This window comes from Eleginops maclovinus, chromosome 5 (assembly GCF_036324505.1).
Source record: "Eleginops maclovinus isolate JMC-PN-2008 ecotype Puerto Natales chromosome 5, JC_Emac_rtc_rv5, whole genome shotgun sequence".
In the NCBI taxonomy this organism is placed as follows: domain Eukaryota; kingdom Metazoa; phylum Chordata; class Actinopteri; order Perciformes; family Eleginopidae; genus Eleginops; species Eleginops maclovinus.
In genome coordinates, this window is record NC_086353.1 from 14250192 (window position 1) to 14259693 (window position 9502).

The window sequence follows — 9502 nt, forward strand, 5'->3', positions numbered from 1 at the left end:
CCGTCTCTTCTTCAGCTCTCCTCCTCTCCTCCTCTCCTCTGTCCCTCCCTCTTTTTTTCTTCCCCTGTAGTTGTGACGTATCTGGTTAAAAACACCGTCAGCCCTTTGCGGAATGTGCATACATTGCTGTCACCTACTTTTTCAGTAGTGGGAAGATTTAAGGAAAGCCTGGGAAATGTGGCATGTGTGTGTGCGTGTGTGTGTCTTGATGGTGTAGAGGGGGTGGGTTGCAAAGAGAGAGAAAGTGAGAGACAGACAAGCAGAGCAAGACAGAGAGACAGATGAGGAGACAAACCTACATCATTCAGACACAGACAAACGCACAGCAACGCATCTGAAAAAAAAACACACAGAAAGCATATACTGTACATATAGTAGAAGGAGAGGAAAATGGGAGTGGAAAAAAATGAATGCACACAAAAGGAAATATCACCCTGGGATGAAATGAAGACTATCCACCAGCTGAAGGACAGAGAAAGGAAATTAAATTCAACGTGTTGACTGAGCTGAACAAAATACACTGTCAGATTACTTTGTGTTGGCTATGACTATGGCCAATGAGTGTGTTTGTGTGTGTGTGTGTGTGTGTGTGTGTGTGTGTGTGTGTGTGTGTGTGTGTGTGTGTGTGTGTGTGTGTGTGTGTGTGTGTGTGTGTGTGTGTGTGTGTGTGTGTGTTTGTGTGTGGTTGACACTGCCACAGAAAGAAAATGAATCAAAGACGACAATACATCAATAACAGTGGACTTGAGGGGTGACACTGCAGTAAATTACTGAGGACACAACAGTGTGGATGCAATGGATGAATACGAAGAATAAGGGAATGAAAGCATGTGTGCTAGAATTGAAAAGGTAAATATAATGTCTATACCTTAATACTTATTTTATAACAAGTCCTTAAAAACGTATGGCGCTCCAGAAGGGAGGATGATGTCTCAAAACTCTCACAATTTAAAAAACAAACTAAATATTAGGGTAATGCACTGCTGTGAGTTCGGCAACACTGAAACAATCAATTTGGAAAATTGCTGGGAAGGTTGTGCTCAGTGCTTGAGGTTAATAACATTTAATTTGGGATTAACTTACAAAAAAACAACCTCATATTAGTCAATAATTCATTAGCTAGCATTTCACTGTCTCCTGGCGCAATGTAGACTCTTAGTGCAGGAAAGCAGAATGGCGGCCGGTTGTGTTGGCTAGCCAATTCTTGTCTCATTGATTATCAGATAAACAGTACATTCTTTTTTGCTATTGCTATTTTCCAGGCTACTGATCATGGGTTCCTCAATTAAAAACTGAAAATTGAAGATTTTGTTAAAAAAAATCTCGAACCAACTTTATGTTCAATCACTATGCAGGTTTAGTTATATAATATAATATATATATATATATGTTCATGAATAGCTCATATACTGTGAAAAATTAAAAACAATGCTGGATTTTGTCACATTCATCAATACATATTTTTCAGAGGGAAATGTCTATTGATACTTGTGTTAACCAATATCTCCTTTCTTATATTCCATTCTTCTGACTTTATTAACTGCACTCACTTTGTCACATATAACAGGACAGCTCTCTTGATTTCACCAAAATGGCATTTAAATAATAAACACGGGTTGGAACCCCATCAGAGCCCTAATTGATAATGTTGTTATTTTCCATGGTTGATCATTTACAAACGACAATAAGCCAAGTCAATTAAATTAATGGTCAGTTGGAGGAAGAAGTGGATTCAATTGCTTGTCCATTTGTAAACACCGATTTACTTTGGGCATCTCATCAGCATCACCTCATCAATATTGCGTTAACAGACCATTAAACTGTATATTCATTAATCTGAAAAAAGAACATGAAGGCTAAGCGAGTTGAAATTAGATAAATGAAAGCTTAGTCTACCGAAGCCAAACCACTGTATCTATCTATAAATAGGTGCTTTAGATGAACTACATGCTTTAAGTGGCTTGAAATTAATGCAGAAGTGCTCTTTTCTGATTACGTCTATTGGTCTTCATGCTGTTGGTTTCCAGGGAGCTGCTTGTTCCTCTGGAGAAAATGAAAAAAAGCAAACATGTGCAACTGCGCATAGGTGAGGGCTTACTCCACCCGCAGCAGCATTTATCAGACAGCTGCAGAGCGCTCACAGCTGACCTGCTGACCACAACAACTCTCAGACGCTCTCCATGTGGCTTGGCAACCAACAGGGCTCTCAATGCACTCTCAACACGTATAAGTCAAGGGTGATTTATACAGATTTACTGTGTTCTCACATACTTTTGCAGGCTTGGTTAATCAAAATCTGAAAAACAATATCAGAGGCAAAGTTATCACACTTATATCTTAGTCCTTTTGCCAATACAGTATATTCCCCCCAAAAATTCTTAACTAGAAAAGGGTGGTACCATAGAAAAGTTTGTTGAAGTTTTGAGTGGGGGCCAATTTCTAGTTCTAGTTCTTCAAATAACTATTAAAATAAAACAAATATAACTATGGAGCTATAGCTACCTCTTTAAAAATAATATATAATAATCAATAATGAATTACAATTATTATTATTTTAATAACTGTTTATGTTTGTCCTACTCAACTAACAACATGAACTACATAGCTGGAACTACCTTGTACTAAAGAATTAGTCCTAAAAGAAAAACATACGATATATCAGTTGATCATTTGGGTGACCTTTTATGAGCGATGGAGTAGCGACTGTAAATAAACAAAGTGTTGTGAGAATTCAATCACAGCACACTGGAAAGAAAAGTATGCCAACCAACACTCCAAAATCAATATTGTTGAATCATTCCCATTTACACACACTTTTTTTTAATCAAACCCAAACAGCTGCAAGCCACGCTTCTTTATTCGGTGAAAATCTTTCTATTTTTTTTCTCTTATATTGAAACCAAAGTAACACAATGGTGATGGTGTCCCTCAAATGCTACACTCGGTATTAACTGAATGGAACATCATAACCACAGATTGATCATAAAGTGCGAAAGGTAATAAGTACATTCGACAGGCACAAGGCTTTAATTGACACCCCTTTCTGTTCACAGTGACACCAAACCACATAGATTTGTCTGGTATAGCGTGTCAAGGCCGGTTCGTAAGATATAACGCAATCAATTGTGTTTGAAGAATGAAGCCTGGACAATGGCACTGCAGTATTGATCTTTCTCAGGGGTAAACATTAGGCAGCCTGTCAGACGGATATTTAACACAGTGGCATGGCCCATGAGCTGACAAAAGAGAAAAATAGAAGCATCTGATGAAAGAAACGGATGTGACATCCAAACAAGAACACTGACGTCTGATGATGAAGGGGTACAGATGGTTGCAGGTTAATTCAAGGTATTATAACTGCAATGTTTGCAAAAGAAAATCACAAACTGTACCTTAAGGACAAATAACAGAAAGTCAGAAAGAAAAAGCCTGATCTAACCGAATAAAACATCCGGCTGAAACATAAAACATTCCTCAGCTTCCGTTTCAGTATGATGAAAGCATTCGTGTGGCTCATGAGTATAACATAAATAATAAACATCTAGAATGAGAGAGAGCGAGATGGAGGGAGAGGGAACAGCCAATTTGTGGAGGAGCATTCATCCAGTCCTTCTGCATGGCGAGATAATCTCCTCCCATTACTACAGCACAAAGCAGTGCAGGTTTTCCATTAAGTGTACTACCACAGCCTCCCCAGCCTCTCAGTCAGCCATTAGCTCCGAGATTAAATAAACCTCTATTTACATACTGTAGCACTACAGCAACTGCATGGTGAATTCAGCATTTGGCATCACACGGGACGGGGAAATTGCATACATTTTCAGATAGGGATCAAAGGAACTGCTCATCCTACCCTACACTCGTCCTTGAAAGTATTTGAAGACTGATCTTGAATTCCTGAGTCTCTTACACGTTGCAATGCTGAGTGTGTGCTGTACGGAGCTGCATGCTGAAGTTTGACTGAAACTACATTTCATTTATGTAGCAGACGACCTTGGTGTTTGTATTGACCTGATTAAGTATATGGTCCAAATTGTACCATTTGTTAATCTCAACGTGTTATATTTACATAACAGTAGTGGATAAGAAAAGGCAATTTATTTAGCAGGCTTTGGTAATGTAGCCAGAATGTGCAATACTTTAAAATAAAAAAGGTCAGATCTCTTCTTGGAATAATCAGCTTGTGTTGAAAAAACATGAGGGTGAGACTCAGTGCTAATGCACAAGCTAGGCTTAACTAGCTTCCACATGAAACATACAATGGTTCTTCCCAAATGTTCAATGTTGTAAAAGAACACACATTCTCGTACCGACAATTATAGAATATAGATTGACCTTCCCTAAGCTAATGCTGGCTCTAAAACAACAGTCAGTTGTTGCCGCGGGAAACACCTACCCTTAAACTAAGATGCTGTGTTCAAAAACTATTTACTTTTCTTTAAAAAAAAAAAAAAAAAATAGAATAGCACAACAGCTTTAGAACCATTAGCTACAGCTCATATTTACTTCTACAAAAAAAGGTGAAGAAATTAGACTTCACTTTGACTTCAAAGACCGAAATTGTGGCCACAAGCGGTAACTGCAGGATAATGGCAGACTGAATTTCCCTTCATGTCCCAATATTCTCTTGAACCAGCTGTTAAAAGAAATCATCATTATGCAACCTGACTAGTGTGGAGAGGAATGCGACCAAAGACACGAAAGAACAACATCACTTGAAGAGGTAAGATGTCATAATGTCTTATTTTTTTACTAATATGATAAAACCATTCAAATATTTACTGTGAGAACAAACGTAGCGCAAGTAGAGAGGTGACATAAATGTGATTTCAGTAACAATATAATAGCCACTATAAGTTACGGATAGTTTCAGCAAATGTAAAACTGTAGCATCAAAAGTCCTGAGTAAAGCACATTGGTGGATATTATTGCTTATGAATTCAGCTTTCCATCTGAGAGAAAATGTGTAATTTCCTCCTTTCTTTACAAAAGTTGTGTCTTAAGAAGCGACAGCTACAGGATCTTTCTCAAGGAGAGCAAGATGTGAATGATGCTAATTTTCCTTGAATGTCTGACAAATTATTTGAGTGACGCTTCAATTCAAAAGAGATATCGATAAGAGACACTCGTCTCTTTTTCTTTTTTATTTGATCATTTCAATAGGCAGTGGGATGCTGACGAGTGCATTCCTAAACAGGTGGCTGGTTGTTGGTGTTGCCTCGGGATGGAAATTGGTGTCACAGGTGCTGTTTGCACTCCACATCACTCTGCTTCGGGGGGAATCGGTGGTCGTGTTGGCAGAGTGCTATTCTGTCAAGGTGCATTATTCTTTTCGCCCAACACCACGTCCCCAACCCTAGCCCCGCACAGGTTTTGGTCTCACACGAGAATGAAGCTCCTGCTGTCTTTCTGTCTTTCATCACCATCTTCTAGCAACAACACCACCTTCACCTCATTTTATCTTCCTCTCTTTCTTCCCCCTCTGATGGCTGATCTGACACAGACAGATCCAATTAACCCTACCTGTGATGTGTGCTTAACTCTGACAAGCAGGGGTTGCACCCAAAAAGAAAAGACGTGGATTTTAAAATAAAATCTAAATTCAAACACAATGTCACTGAACACGTTTAGTTTTTCTGATGTTTTGTGACAGGCCCAGGCCCAAAGTCTGACCCCTGTCAAATAAAATGAGGGAGTGACTGAATGATATCCCCTCAGGTTAAATGTGGTATTTTATTCTTTGTTTATTTTGTACATCTCCTCCTGCTCTTTTTGGGAGCTCTTGGAGAAAATGCACACCAGGTCCTTTTTAGATTTGTCTCAACTCTATTTTCGAATAAAAACGTACAACCTGGGTTTGAGTTAGGAACATACTCGTGATGTCCAGGGTCACCCTATTTCTTGTTTTATCTCCCATGAGATTGAATCACCTTCCTGAAGCTGTTCTCCAACCAGCCTGCTGTTACATCTCCTAAGCAAAGCTCAGCACTATCACAGCCCCATTATTCGCCACTGACCCAATTAGATCCTGCATGTTTCCTGTGATGTATATTTCTCTCTCCTCTCTTTCCCTTGTTCACCCTTTCCCTGTTTTTCCTCTGTTTCTTTTGATGAATGACTTTTCTTATTAGGACAAATGACAGCCCTGTGATTAATTGTGTGTGTTTTTTCACTATTTCGCCGCCTCATATCTTTTTTACAATTCCGTTTCTCACACTGTCTAAGTAGAAATCTTCTATCTTTACCTGGGTTTGCCCTATCAGCATGTTTCCATAAATAAAAAATGGGGGAGTTTGAGTGGAGAGAGGGGTGGAGGGAAGTGTGGCCCAGAGGCAGGGCAGTGGGCATGTGTAAAATGGAGGGGTGAATGGATGGAGAGGAAAGGTGGGAGATGAGCCAACTGCTCTCGATCAGGAGTGTGAAGGTGACTACAGCGAAGAAGGCAGAAAGAGATAACATTTAAGAGAAATGCAAATGTTAAAGAGTAAAAAATAAATAGATCAGGAGGGAGATAATGAATCAAGATACATAAAAGCAGAACTACTATACGAGGATGTCAAAAATAATTCTCACACCAAAAAAGAAATGACATCCATAAAGAAACCCCTCATATCCCAAAGTCCTTTCATAATTTGAAAAAAAATGTCCAACACTCAAACAATGAAAGGAACTTAAATGGAGTACATGACAGGGGAATAGAAGAACAGCAGAGCAGAAGATGAAGGAATAAAACAGGGCAGTAAATGAAATAGCAGTGATTGTAGCGAGGTGTGACGCCGCTGCCCTGTGGCAGGTTGCTGTGCAGCACTTAATGAGGCAAAAGTGCAGGCAATTAGTTCCTGATATGGCATCATCGGTCACCAATAAATGAACATATCATTAACCATTAAATCCTCCCTTAGTCTCTCATCTTTCATCACTCGTTTTGTATATTCTGGACATGCATTTGTTTTTAAACACGGGTCTTTAAATTAATAAACACAAAGCATACTTTACAATGCTTACTTTAATTTGTGTATTAATCTACACCAGGCCCCACACATCATTAACATTACTGTCTGCAGAAATTACATTTTTATACTGCTTATTTTCAACGGCAAATATTTTTTAAGAAGAACACATTATAATTATAATTAACATTATTAGAAAGCATTGTGACGAACTGCCAAGGCTGGCAATTATCACACAATAGTTAACTAAAAATGTGCCTTGCTAAAAGATCCATTCATCCTACACATACCAGCTTGAGTGAGGCCAAGACAGCATATTAAATATTGAGTATGAATATGAGACATCCTATTGATCATCTTATCTTACTTATTGGAAGACATTTTGTTCCTTTTGATTAAAAAGTGTATCTCCTACAGTGTTTTGCACCATGTTTTGTTTGTGGCTTTCTTGTTGCTACACTGTTTTCAAGTAATTTGCAGTGCATCTTCTTGAGTTCTAATTGTTTCTTTTGTCCAGTATAATCTTACCGAAGTGTTTCTGCAGGACTCGGGATGCTAACTCTCTTGTCCAGCATCAATGTCCTGCACTAAGAACAAATGAGCAGTAAGTTAACAGGATTTTGAGTTGGAAAACGTCCCTTTTATCACTGGATCTGCCTTACGCAGCGTTTGCAAGATATGGCCTCATGTTACTCGAAAGTGCACCACTGTTTCCGGCCAATCCAAGTCAGGCTAACTCATTACTAAAGTTTATTTCCACTCTAGTAAAAATTCAAACGGCCTGTACTCCTTTGGGGGCTGACTACTGCATGAAATGTGACAACATTATTGCACTCCCATGTCTTTTTCTGTGAAGGTAAGGGGTGAAATAAGATTCCCCTTCCTAAAAAAAAGCTAAGCGCCAAATAAGGGCTTTGATTGGATGTGCTAAGCATATTTGAGCGTGGCGAGGGTCTGATAGCACAGGGGAATAGGTTCCAAAACAGTTTCCTACTGCAGCTGGGCAAAGAACAGAGAAAGGGAGAGTGGAAGAAACAAAAACAAGCAGAAAGCATGAAGAAATAGATTTTCCCTCACCTGCAGTTTCTTATGAGCACAACTAAGTTTGCTGAACTATCATCTACCTTTTTTTAAATATAACTTTCAGGAGACCTACAAATTATCCATGTAGTTACCTCATATTTTTTCTCCCTTAAATGACAAGGCAGAAAAGATTTAGCGACTTTGATGTTTTTAAAGATTTATGGCAAGATGTGACATTTACAAGAGTTATAGGTCATGCCGCTGGTTTGTTCAGTGAAGTGAGACAAAGTTCATTGAACGACCACTGCAGAGCAAAGCAAAATGCCAAAGAGAGGAACAACAGCGTTTGTATGGACAGTTGCACCTCTTTGATGGACAGAGGGACTGAAGAGATCCCCCTGCTTATATTGAATTGACACAATTCTGACCTTGTTCACAGGTTAAACCTAAGGTGTCTGTTTAACAACAACACCAAGCATGTACGGGATGTCAATGAAGAGTGGGCCGTTCAATAGGAAATGGCCCCAGGGACATGACATCCCTCTTCATCCTTAGCCTGACTTACCTGACAACAGGACTCCATCTGTGAGCTCTGCCAATTTTGAAACGCTACACGGTGTAATGTACAAAGACGAAAAGATTGTTTCAATGCACAACACCCACACATACAGACACACACATCTACAGTGTATAAGCCACTACTTTTGGTAGCTCAACAGTGAATCCACTGTCATTATACTGGTGACATTTACATCCAATGCGTCATTAAGTTGACTCTGCACTTCAGGCTCAAATTGACGTCTGCATTTTTCTTCATGTGTTAGTTAATTAACCTCTTGCACCTTTATTAAACCCTAATACTTTCTCTATTTCTCTATGGATCACATTTATTTTTTCCACATCTTATTGTCATATAGGCAGTTTATATTTACTCTGCTTTCTCCGATACCTCATTAGTATCCAATAACCATCCGCAGATGCCGTGATTTAATAGATTCATATCATGTTCACAGTTCCTGTATAACAAATGTCTCATTTTTTCACCATACTCTGAATGACATTTGTAGATGTGTTGCGTTTTGACACCATTACATTCAGTGATGCATTGTTCCATATGTCATACTGACTTTATTTATGAGGGAATTTCTGCCTGGTTGACCTTGTTTCTGTCCTGTTTGCAACCTGTGAATGATGAGTAAGGCTTGGTTTCAAGGCTGGATTCTTAGTTATTTGTGATGAACGTACACATGTCTAATAGTGTCTGAGAAGCAGATTCTATAACAATGGACTCACAGGTTAGTGGATTGAGGGATGAGAGGTTCAACGTGTTTGCATCTTAAATATAACGTCATTTAAACAAAAAATACATTCATATGAAATTTAAATGAATTCATGTAGTCTATCTCCTGAACATTTCCGCAGTACAATAATATCATTGCCCTTTTGTTCTTGAAGACCGAGGCAGCCAGTTACATCTCTAATCCGGCATATTTAGCTGGATAATCACCTTTCATTATATAATCCTCGGG